Here is a 12,590-nt window from a genome sequence, read left to right on the forward strand (position 1 = left end):
ATGAATAGACTTCTCATCCTATATTCATATCCCAAGATGCAGGCATAAAGTTCACCAAAATGTAGACTTCAGGAAATAAAAATTAGCCAGGATAAATGAAAAACTAATTTTGGTCCTGCTCATAGAGTCAAGCTATGTCTTATTAATATAAGAATATGCAGTGGTTCTTTCAATACTGATGATAACTGAAAAGCCTCCTTCTCAGAGCACTAAGGAGCATAGATTCACCTTTCTGACCATCTTTCCTGTCTTCTATATATCCTCATAAAATATTTACTGTACTTCTGAATGACCACTCTGATTATCCTTAGACTCCTTTCAGATTCCCTGATGATGTCATGGAAATGTTAAACCCATTATGCTAAGTTAGGACCTCCATCTGCAGTGACCTCTTGGCACAAGCTTCCCGAGGACAGCATGATATTTTTACATAAAAGTTAGTCTTCATTCAAATCCTTGAGGTCTGATGCTGAAACATTCCAACAGCTTAATCAACCCTAATAAATACTTAACTAAGTTCATGGAAAAATAATAATAAAAATACAAAAAATCCATTACAAATTTACAATTGAGTCATAAAAATGTCTATTAAAAGTACAATTATTTTTACCACACTTTTTATTGGAAAATAAGCATTTATCCTAATTTACAGGTTCAACCCAAAGGTGGTACATGACATTCCTTTTCATTAAGCTATTAGGGAAGTGATGAGTGACTGGCACCCAGCTCTAATTATCTTTAATGTAGTGTTTCAAATTGATCATGCATAATGCAATTACAAATCATAATTAAATTAATTTATATTGATTTAAGCTTTTATAAGTTGTTAATAACTGAAGCCTATTACATCTATTTCCACAAGCTAACATTAATATTTTCAATCTGCTGGAACATTTCCTTCTTTCTCCTCTGGTATTCTTCTCATTAAAAACTTCACACTGGAAACTACTTAAGGCTGCTGAAAGCCAATTTTAAAAGGAACTATCTTGTCCTAGAGCTTTTATACACATGGATTGGACTTTCTGAGCAATGATATCTAATTCTATGTTGTTCTGGAATTACTGCAATCAAATAAAAACATCCTGGATGCTGGAAGCTGGAAAGGAAGGAAAAAATTCTTCCAGCACTCACCTCTTTTCCTATTTCCAATCTTTGCTATCTGCAACAAAGTCCACTGTGCCAAACCAAGTATCTTACATATAATAAGTGTGGCATAAATACTTGTTGATTGATGCTTTGACACAGGGATATAAAAGGAAACTTAAGTTAAGCTAACGTAAAAGAATAATTGAAAAGTCAAAGAGAACTTTTTGTAAAGCCTTTAAAATTGATTTAATCAAGTTGATTCAAAACTGTACCCAGCCACCAAACCCAATTTTCTGAGTTAGCCTACATGCCTCAAGATTAAGTAAATAATTAGAGGTGAAAATCCAAGTCCATCCAGCATCATCTCTTCACAAAACCTGGGTAGGAGTTAAAACAGAGATAAACTACACTAATAGCCAGTAATTTTTTGGGTCATTCTGACAGAAAGCTTACTGAATAACTTATTCTTTCATTCTCTTGCACCCACGCTCCATTTCCAACAAAGGATTTGACAAAAGAATCATTTTTAAAAGGAGGTTAAGACGATTGTGTTTCAAAAGTTGTCTGTTTGCTAAACCACCTGTATGATTAGCAGGGCTCTTTTTCCTTATCTACAAGTCATTTCATCATAGTTATAGAACTGGAAGGGCTCTCAGGAGCCATTTAATTGGATTGTCTCATTTTATAGATGAGAAAATGATCTGATTTCCAGATTCAGTCTGTTTTCCATTATAAGATGCCACCTCATTTTCTATATGTTCTTTGAGAGATCTCTTGTATTTTTTTTTTTTCTTAATAGGGAGAAAGTTTATAAAAGTGTGTTTCCACAATCCTGTAGTGTTCTATATAAGTGGGAAGAGGAAGAGTAGGGCTTTAAAATTTTGCATGAATGTCCTTGTAATCCTTTATTAAATACATTGTAAATGTCTCAACCCCATGTCCCAAGAGTGAAGTATTATTCTCAGCAGAACAGCTTAGAGGATTAAGGATTAGAAATGCGAAGCTAAGCATAAATAGGTAAGGAGAGTTGGAAGACTCAGAAGTTAGTAGTGTGAGAAGGAATAAAGGCATAAACTTTTTTCAGATTTCAGACATTATTCACAATGAGATGGAGCCCTGACAGCTAAATATGAAAGAGTTTTGGACATGGAGTTTAAGAAATAAAATTATTAAGGAAGTCATATAACATCCTGAGCAAAATGTTAGAAATTGAAATTTTTAAACCTGTTAAAGGAGTAGCTTTCCAAAAGATCATGGAATCATTAGTCACTCACTGAGAGAAACAGAGGCAAAGCAGTCATGGCCTTGTTGCTTGTCCTTAGTTCCATTAAGGAGCCAACTCTGTTTGGATACCTTGGCCCAGCTCCTTACTGGACACCAAAGATCAAAGAAAGGGTTCCGAAATAACATTTTCTTCGGCCCCCTTTTCCCCAGAACCCCCTTCTCCACTCCTCATTAGACCTGAAGAAGAGTATCTCCATGTTGACACTAGGGTTTTTGTATCTCTACTATACTTCTTGGTCTCTATACTACACTAAACTAATGCTCATCTACCTTCCTGAACTTGAGGCATTCACCATCCAGAAGCCCAAGGTTCTGATAATGAGAGATAACTCTAGGACAAGACTAGGGGTAGAGACCAAAAAAAAAAAAAAAAAAAAAAAAAAAAAAAAAAAAAAAAAAAATCATGCCCAAGGAGAAGAATGAAATTCTAAAGGGGAGAGATAGAAGAATAAACTATAGAAGAGTATGTTGAGGTGTTATTTGTCAAAGCTAGGCTAAAATATATGACAGCTAAGTTTGGCCCAGTTTGAATGTCAAATCATTAAATTCATGTAAGAGACAGAATAAGTTAAAAGGAAAGTAAAGGAAATGTACATGCATTTTTTTTCTGTCCTTTTTTTATACCCTTGCCCAGTTACTATGTGGTGTAACATACCTTTGAATTATAATTAGATTAGCTGAGTTCCAAAATAAGCTCTTCTCCTATTTACACCTATCTATATGACCTGGAACAATCATTAAACATTTCTGGGTATGACTTTTCTTATTCTTATCCTTAAGGAATTTGAACTAGTTCTATCATCTTAGGAGAGCTATTTACTGCCCGGTAACTGTTATTAGCAACTTACATCACTTTATATGTTAACTTCCACAGATAATTCTCAATTCCATCTATTTTACTCATCTTTTCTCTGAGATTACATTCCATCAGTCACTGGCCCCCACTTCTATCCCATTTCCTCCAAAGAATTATAAGTCCAAGATTTCCCCAAAAGGACTGAGTCACTGGTCAATAGAAGTTACTTCAGGATCTTCTCAGCTTTTCTTTGATTTTAAGATGATCAAATATGTCTAAACCTCATTCCAAATTAGGGGGAAAAAAGGTTTGGGTTTTTTTCCCCATTGTTTTGGTGCTGACCTTTCAATTCTCTTTTCTGAAGGAGAAGGTACTTCTTAATGCATCTTTAATTTGGTATTGTAAACTAAAGGTGATTGCGCATTTTGAATACAAAAAAATAGAGAACTATCATGTTTTATTTCTTCCAATATCATACAGAATGGGTCTCTAATGAATGATTTGCTTTTTCCAAAGTATGCAGAAAGATTCCAAATTTTTACAAGAGTCTTTTTGGCTTGAAGAATATAGAATGTTTTCAGGTAGTCACCTAATTCTCTTATCTGGAGAGTAAATTGAGAGGTAAAAGTAATCCAATCACATAAGTAGTGTAATGAGATGTCAGATTATCAATGTTCTGATTTGTGTATCGTTTTCATTAACTGATATTTTAGACACACATTGGCAATATGTCTACCATTGTAGCAATGAGATTTAAAATATCAACAATGAATTTTCCAGTGGATTCTGTACTTACAAAGCTTGAAACTTTTAGGTATTTCTTTATCTAACATCAGTGAGTGAAAGAGCTATTTCTAGGAAAGAATAACTTTTGCAGTAGAGCTCTGGCTTTAATAAAGTCTTATAATAGGAGATGACCTAGGTTTTTATTTATTGTTTGTTTTAATTTTGCATTGGTATGTGTGAGAAGTAATCCAGGCTTTTAAGTTTCAAAGCAGGAATCAGTTTTAAATGCATGAATTCTATTATATGTACAATTTAATCACAAGGTATTTAAAATAGACATTTCCATCTAAAATCCAATCAGAAATCAACACAGTTCCTCCAGGCGTTAGATGATCATCTCGATTTTGCATTTGTAAACTGGTAGAAATAAATGTGACTTGTGGATACCAAGAGGTCAAGTACGGCTGCTCAAATATTTTTCTTACAAAATGACGGATTTATTAGACAAATAAGTAGCCCGGCTGATGCAAAACCCCCAGTGATTGAATTTTGACGTTGAGTCAACAACAACTCGAACTACATCAGTGCTTCAAGATTTAGTTATGATGGTAGAGATTACTGAACAAATAAGAGACAGAAATGAATACAGATTTTCGACGATCTGCCCCTGGCACCCTCCTCTTGACATTCTCCTCCATATGCTACCTCTAATTCATACAGTATTCTAATTAAAAGACTGCGCTATGTCTTCTGATTTTAAAATAACTTTAAAATAATTAGGCTATTTTTTATGTTTAAAAAGCAGAATCTTAGAGAACAACTGAATTCCATTATAAATACAGATACCTTAGTATTCTAAAAGTTACCCACAGGGAGACAGGCTATGGGTGGATGATGGCATTTTTTTAAGCCATATAATTGCAAAAGACTATATCTGATGCATTCTTTATCATCTTGTTTTCCACAATTTTCATTTAAATATCTTTTTGTCAGTCTAAAAGCTCTGAAGAGCTGAGACATTTTGTGCTCTTCCCACTCCTAGCCTTAAACTGGAAAATACGAATCCATGGTGAAATAATAAGTGTCTTTGCTTCTGTGGCGGTAAAATTTCACTGATACATTGATCAACTTCACCTTCCTCCTGCAGGCTTTTCCATCCTCACCTTTATATAGATCTAACTGGGTTGAACGCCCTGGTTTGAGGATGTAGAACCATGGGGAGCTGGCCTAAGTATGAAAACCTACAGGCCTTACTTACCTAGATTTCTCCCCCCACCCCACCCCACCCCCATTCCCTGCACTTTGCACCGTTACTTTCGCTTGCTAATCACGAAGAGGAGCTTAAATAATTGAAAGTACATTTAAACAAAAAGCAGTGCATTTCTCATCTTTTCAGGGAGAAAGAGACTAATCTTCCCCCGCTGAGAAAACTCTCCTTGTATTTATTCTTTATATTACATTCATCTTGTTGTGGATTTGGTGAGTCAAATTTGACTTGAATCATGTTAAAATGAGCCATGTCTCCTTTTCTACTTCCTCCATCTCCCATTCCCACCCAGAACTCAGTGCCATACATGGACTTCATTTATGAGACTCATTTCTTCTTGTCCCTAGAAATTCTCATCTGATTTTTGATGGCATTTGTCTGAAAGAGGACTTCAAAAGTCTTTCCTTTTATAGATTAAAAAAACTTGCTTTCTGGACAACTAAGTACAAAATGCTAGAGGCAAACAACAGCTATCATGTCTACAACCCGGTTTGTATTTGTCTTCAGAAATAACTAGTAAAGATAAAACAAATATCAAAGTAATTTAATGGTACTCCCCTCACCCCATCCCACTCCAGAGCTTTCTCTCCCACCCTCTCTATCATCACATAGAGAGAAACATATACAAAATAGGAATGAACCTTTGTTTTTAAATTGCCATTTTTTTTAAATCATTGTAATTTAGAGATGGCTGGTTCAGGAGTAAAAATGACTTCTATACATGAGTAATCTAAAGATTACTGTAGAATTAATAATATGTTAATCATTCATTGCTGCCTAATATTGGGGCAGGTTGTATAATTAATGCCCTTTTAGTTAGTATTTTTAATTTCAAGAGTTTTGATTGTTTTACAATGAATAGCCAATACTTCCATTGGAACAATATATATGTTTACAGTTTGGCTCAACTTCCTTCCAGTATTTACATTTCCACAGCCTCTTTAGGATGCAAAATTTCTGTCAAATTAAAGTGAGTCCTCCTGTCTTGCCCGCTTGCAGCAAATCACTTGCAGCACCTAATAAATCCAGATGGGGTTCCTTCTATAGCCTGATGCTGCAGAAATCATTATTGTCCTGCCTTGCTTCATGTCAGAGGCCTCTTCGCCTCATCTGTCATGAAACCAATTTCACTTTATTTACATCCATTTGCTAGTTTAATTACTGTGCTGATGAATAGCCTGAAGGAATTAAGTTACGAGTCTTTGGAAACCTAAAGCGACAGATATATGAGCTACCTTTTAACTAAAAGGAAAGAAATGATGGTTCATAGAGTATACCAAAATTTAAAGATAACCAGTGCTTTTTCATGCCTAGAAATTCAAGATTATGTTGTACTGTATATATTTATCTCCTCCCTCATGTAATATATTGCTTTGGATACCTAGTATTTATTCCTTGACTCAGTTTACTAACATCATATTTACATACACATATACAGATATGTTTTTTTCCAGACAAACTCAAGGTCTTAAACTTTCTTTTTAATTTAAAAAAGATAACTACTCCTCTTAACTTTTTTTGTTCTGTACTAATAAATCACTATCTCATATAAGAGAAACATAAAAATCTATATAAAATAGATAATTTATTAGAAATCAACTTAAAGTTCAAAGATTACATGAAATGTATATATCTAATGTAAGAGATTTTCTCATATTCTATGTACCACTCTGTTGTGTTTTATTCTTAGATCTCTTAAAACAATGTTTTTTTCTGTTTTCCCCTTCTCATATATTTCTAAGGTAGATTTTATTCACTTCTTTCCTTGATCATTAAGTACATATGTACTATGTATGTCCATAGAAAAAAGGATATGAGAGGAAAAGGGTGAAGTAGATAAACATAGTGTGGACTATGTCACAGAGCTTCACAAGCTATAAGTCCTTTGGGTATTAAATAACAAGAACCTTTAAACTTTTATTTATTCTATATTGTGTAAATTGACTATTTCTGTGTATAACTTATATACACTTATAACTTAATGTTTTAAAATAATTTTAAGGCTATGCTCCAAATTCTACTCTATAAATCATCTGTACAATGTGTTTTAAACATTAAAAGCCAAATTGATTTCTCCCCTTTCCCCCTCAATTTACCTGCAATATTAATTTTTTACTATTCTTATGTATAATTTTTTCTAGTTTGTGGCTATATATCCATATGTGGTTTAATTTTTGTATAATTTCTGAGGTGCTCTCTCTATATGAATACATTTGGAACCTCTGGATTTGTATGCCTATAGTTTTAAGGATATTTACCATTTCAAGAAAGTATTTTGCCCCTGTTTCCATGTGGAATGTATAATTAACTCAAAATAACTTGAGACAGTTTTCTAATTATTCCCATGCCTGAAACTCAATAGATAAGAGTTGCTTCTTTGAAAACTTTTAATCATTCAGGGTAAGAGCTATTCTTTTCTTTCAGAATAAAGTATTTTCTTTACAGAGCTATCCTAAATGAATTAAATATATTTTGTTATCATTTGGATTCTATGCTTCCTTCATCACAATGTCAATTTAAAGGAGGAAAAATATAAAATTACTATCGAGAACCTAGAAGTGTTGAAAACTACAGTGTCATACACACGCACTCCATCGCAAGTGCGGGAGCGCTCGTCCCTCCTCCCCCATTTTAAAAGAAGAGTTTAAGAATAGGGTGTTGCTTGCAAAACCTTGAGGATTCTCTTTTATACATCACAATTCTCCCACTTCTCTTTTCCCTAGTTTTTCCCCTATTCTCACTCACTTCAAATATAATCATGAAATAATCACATATGTACACTATATACACTTGCTTTTGATACAAGGATAGTCTTTCATAACAAATTTCAACAATAAAGAAACACTAAAAGAGACCATTGGAGGTAAAATTTCTTTTCTTCAAAAGAAGTAGATAAAAATGGATCTTCCTTATGTGGAAATGTATAAAAGAGTATTTAACTCGACAGAATGTTTTGTCTAGTTTCTTTTTTTAAAAAAACCTATGATTTTTATATCTTCACACTTTTAATGAAAAAAAATGCAAACGGTGAGGTCAAAATCTCTCTCTCTCTCTCTCTCTCTCTCTCTCTCTCTCTCTCTCCTTCTCTCTCCCTCCCTCCCTCCTTCCATCTTTCTTCCTCTCTTTCCTTCTCCGTCCCTCCCTCCATCCCCCTTTTTGATTAATAGATCCATGTGGCTAACGGCCTGACATATGGTGTGCGAAGCAGCTTGAGATGGTACCTTAGGCATCCCCTACGGCCATTAACATATTAGAGGCTTATGTGCACTCAGACAGTCAGACTTCATCTAGAGCCCAACACAGAAAAGGCTGCACCCCAGAGCTGTTTGATATAGTCTTTCAATAATGCATCACTCTTCAATTTTAAGGGAGTTGCTCCTAGTGCTGAGAAACACAGGAGCAGAACCCAAATAAAGTTTTATATTTTTTAAGGCTCAGTTACACTTATCAAAAATGTGCTTACATATGTTTGTATACGTCTATGCATGTACATACAGAAATGCAGGCTCTCATACTAACCCCTAGTAAATATCACTAAAGAGTTGTGAACCTGAGTTCCATCGGTTTTCTTGTCCTTTACAATCAAGAAGAGCCACAGAGGGAGTTAGATCTCTGTAAAGTACCAACCAGTAGGTACAGTTGCAGACTGAGACATTGCAAAACCTTTTTTTTTTTTTTTTAAAGTCTTCAGGATCAGAGTCGGTTTTAAAAACCCGACTCTGATCCTGAAGACTCGCCCCCCCACACCTTTAAAATATGTTTTTATAATAGAAACTCCGAAGAAAACATTTAAAAAAACAATCCCACTCCCACCCACCCTCCCCCCCAAAAAAAAAATTTTTTTAGAATACCAAATACATTACTAGCTTTTGCAGAAGTAACAGTTCTGTAAATAGTTTTGAAAACTAAAGTTTTGAAAAAGTCCTGGGGGGAGGGAGGAATCGAAACTTGTAGATAGCAGTTTTAGGAGGCAGAGAAAACATATGGATGTTTTATATGTTATTCCTATCAGTTCTTTGGAGATTAGAGTGATAATTTAAAATCAAAGCTTGCATCCCACTTAAGGTTTATTTAATCCATATCAGCGTTTTGACTGAAACTTAAAATCGAGGTTCCCACCTTTTTCTTTAGTCTGCAGAGCATCAACAGTTCTGCAACTTTTGAACTTTATTTTGACAGTTTACTTAGCAAATAAATGATGTTCCGCCTGATTAAACCTTTAAAGTAGATTCCTCTGATTTCAGGAAAACCCTTATTAATAAGGAGCTTTGATGTTGTCTTACTTTCGAATCTGTATAGCCCCAAGGCAAAAAAAGGCATTAAGGTAACGGAAAAATAAATGGCCAGAAGCAAAGATCACTCTCCCTTTCAATATACTGTGGAATCGCATTATCAGGTACTAGCTTAGCCTAGCCTTACCCAAACTACACCGCAATACAAAACTACTTTACTCCAAATCCCTCTTTTTTTTCCCAGAAATACTAGTAATCCTGGTATATCTGAGTCGTTGCTACCTTTAGAAGACAGAAAAGAAGGCATTTTAGGCGACTGGTTTATATATGCCCATAAAGTGTAATAGTAGCTAGAAGTTTCATATGAAACTTTAGGCAGGAAAAAAATAATTTTAAGTAAGCATACAAACAAACAAAGAAAAAACTTGAAAGGAGAGGAATTGTCTGCAGGCAGAAATTGCAGATGAAGAGAAAACCCATTAAGAAAACTTTTGAATATAACGCTATGGAAGTTTGGGGGAATGCTCTTGTTTTTCAGAAAAAAAAATTAGAGTCCATATGAAACCACTTTATGGGGAGAAAATATAGGCACAAACATACACACTACACCAGACACACACACACACACACACACACACACACACACACACACACAATTACGCAACTCTCTGCAAATAACTGCTTAGTTGGATGCAAATAATTGAAATAAGGAAAATCTTATTTCTCTTAAATACAGATGAAAGTTACTCATCTTTTAAGGTTTTACAATCCGTCGTATTTAAATCCATTTTCAGAAGACTTCAGTGTTGGAGGGGATTGGGAACAATGACCTTCCGATTGCCTATTTCAAATTATTCCTACCTGCTTTAAAAAATGTCTGCGTTTCCCCTTATAACTCATAACGCCCATTTAAGATTTCTCAAAGTATAGGACAATTGGATTAGCACCTCATCCTCGGAGCTTTCTGTCTCGCTCCCTTTTTCTTGTTTTATCATCCTGCTTTAATAAAGTCACATAAGTGATCAGAATTAACATAAATCATTATTAGTTATTAGGATTTGCTCTAAATTACTCTGTGAATATAACACCAAACCCCATCTGCCACTCCTGCTCTAGCAGCAATAGATTGCAGATAAAATAAATGTCCTTACCCCATTAGAATGTTCCTGTCTCTGTAGCCAAAAGCCAAACAAAAGCAATAAATACAGAGCTTTTTTCTCTCCACTATTCAGCTGTGACTCTTTTCATCAGCTCTTCCTCTAGAAAAGCTCGATAGCTGCCTGAAAATATTGCATTTTATATCACCAAAGGGCGATTAATATTGCATTAACTGTATTTAACATTTTTAAGCGCGAGTAATCTGAAATGAGTAAGTTTCTCTTACTAAGTACAGGAGATGTCAGAACTAGTGCAAACCACTTAAGATATCTCTGTATAAACAGATTATTTGTTTCATACTTTGTATTTTTTATAATGTTATGGTATAGTGTGCTGTGTTTGAAGTACAAGAAGCCATGCTAATGGTCTGTTTAAAGTATTCTGACACTGTCTGGAGACATTCAAGTCTCTGCCTTCATTAAATGTTTATTGTCAACACTTCAGTGAAAAAAAAAAAAAAAAAAAAAGTCTGGTATAAGTGAATTTCCACGGCTGGATATTGTCAACACTTTGTTTTATTCTGATCCATGTGTACCAAAGTTAGTATACATTATGCGGAACTAAGCCAGGCGGAGATTTAGTGTGATAATTAGAGTTACCAAACAAACTTTTGTTTGTAAACTGGTTTACAAAAAGATCTTAACGAATCTCTCTCTCCATCTCTCTCTCTCTCTCTCTCTCTCTCTCTCTCTCTCTCTCTCTCTCTCTCTTCTCTCCCCCCCCCCCCCCCTCTTTCTTCTTCTCCCTCTTCCTCTCTCCCCTCCTGTGGATTAAATATTGCGCAAAAGTGCTGCGATCTAAAGGAAATAAAACTTTAAAATAAGGACGTAGAATCTGAATCTAAGACCCATTTTCCACTCCACCCCACCTCCGACATTCAAATCATTCCAGGTTAGTTCCGGAAGTCTCTGTTTCATCTAGAGCCAAAGGGTGGACTTTCTAGTTTTAGATTTACCTACTTCTCTTAAATCACTTTTTAAGACACAAAGTTTTGATCTCACTTGGGTGACAAGAGCAGGCCTGGGTACAACGACTCCATTAATTTCACGTCAGTGTCCGGGCTTCTAGTTTACATTTCCTTGCGCACCCTTCCGCCCCTAATGTGAGTACTTTATTCATCGACAAAATACTTGCCAAACTTGTCCCCGCTGTCTCAACCTTAAACACAAGCACACGCACGCGCACGGACAGACACACAAACCACCAACAACAACAACAACAATAACAGTCACCACAGCAAAAGCAACAACAATTAAAACAACGCACAAGATTTTGATTTCTAACAACTGGGTCTTTCTAGTCTTTAAATGGACAGAGGCTGTAAATTTTGGAGGCGGTGTCAAGGGTGGGCGGGGGTGAGGGAGCTTCTGTTAACTTGCTAACTAGGGAGGGGGGAATAATCATATTTATCTTCAATAAGAAAATGCCCAATTCATTTTTCTCGAAGGAAGGACTCTGATGTTAATGGAGGACCTTGGAGAGTGACAGAGAGGAACTTGTTTTCAAGTAACCTCCACCCAAAAAAGCTAGAAGTATCCGGGAGGTATTCGGGCAACTACCTTTACAAGGAGACGGAAGGTGCACGCCGCGCATGTGCGGTAGATAGCAGCAGCCTGGCACGCTCAGCGGACCGACTTTGCCTTTGCTCTATCTCCCTTGAACCGGATCGATCATCTCCACCCCCCACCCCCACCCCGGCTAAGTCCAGGGTACTGCTGTTTCATTTATCGCAAATCAACCAATTTATGCAGGGACCCGAGAAATGGGGTCATTTGTAGCGATTAATCCAATCTGGTTTTCCACAGGTTCTCTATGCCAGAGCCTTAGCAAATAAATGCTCTCTAGCAGCTATTGGGACAGATAAAGGTCCAGGACCCGGCGGACTTATGCAGGGCATCTCTCCTAGCGCCCCGCTCTTTGCCTCTCACCCTTGCTTCTATAAAGCTAAGCTGGATCCGCAGTCCGCTTGAGCCAATTCAAGCCCTGCCGCTGTGGTCAGGGAACTGAAAGCCGTTTGGCTTGGTCTTAGATCCGTAGGCTC

Source organism: Sarcophilus harrisii, chromosome 3 (genome assembly GCF_902635505.1).
Source record: "Sarcophilus harrisii chromosome 3, mSarHar1.11, whole genome shotgun sequence".
Lineage (NCBI taxonomy): Eukaryota > Metazoa > Chordata > Mammalia > Dasyuromorphia > Dasyuridae > Sarcophilus > Sarcophilus harrisii.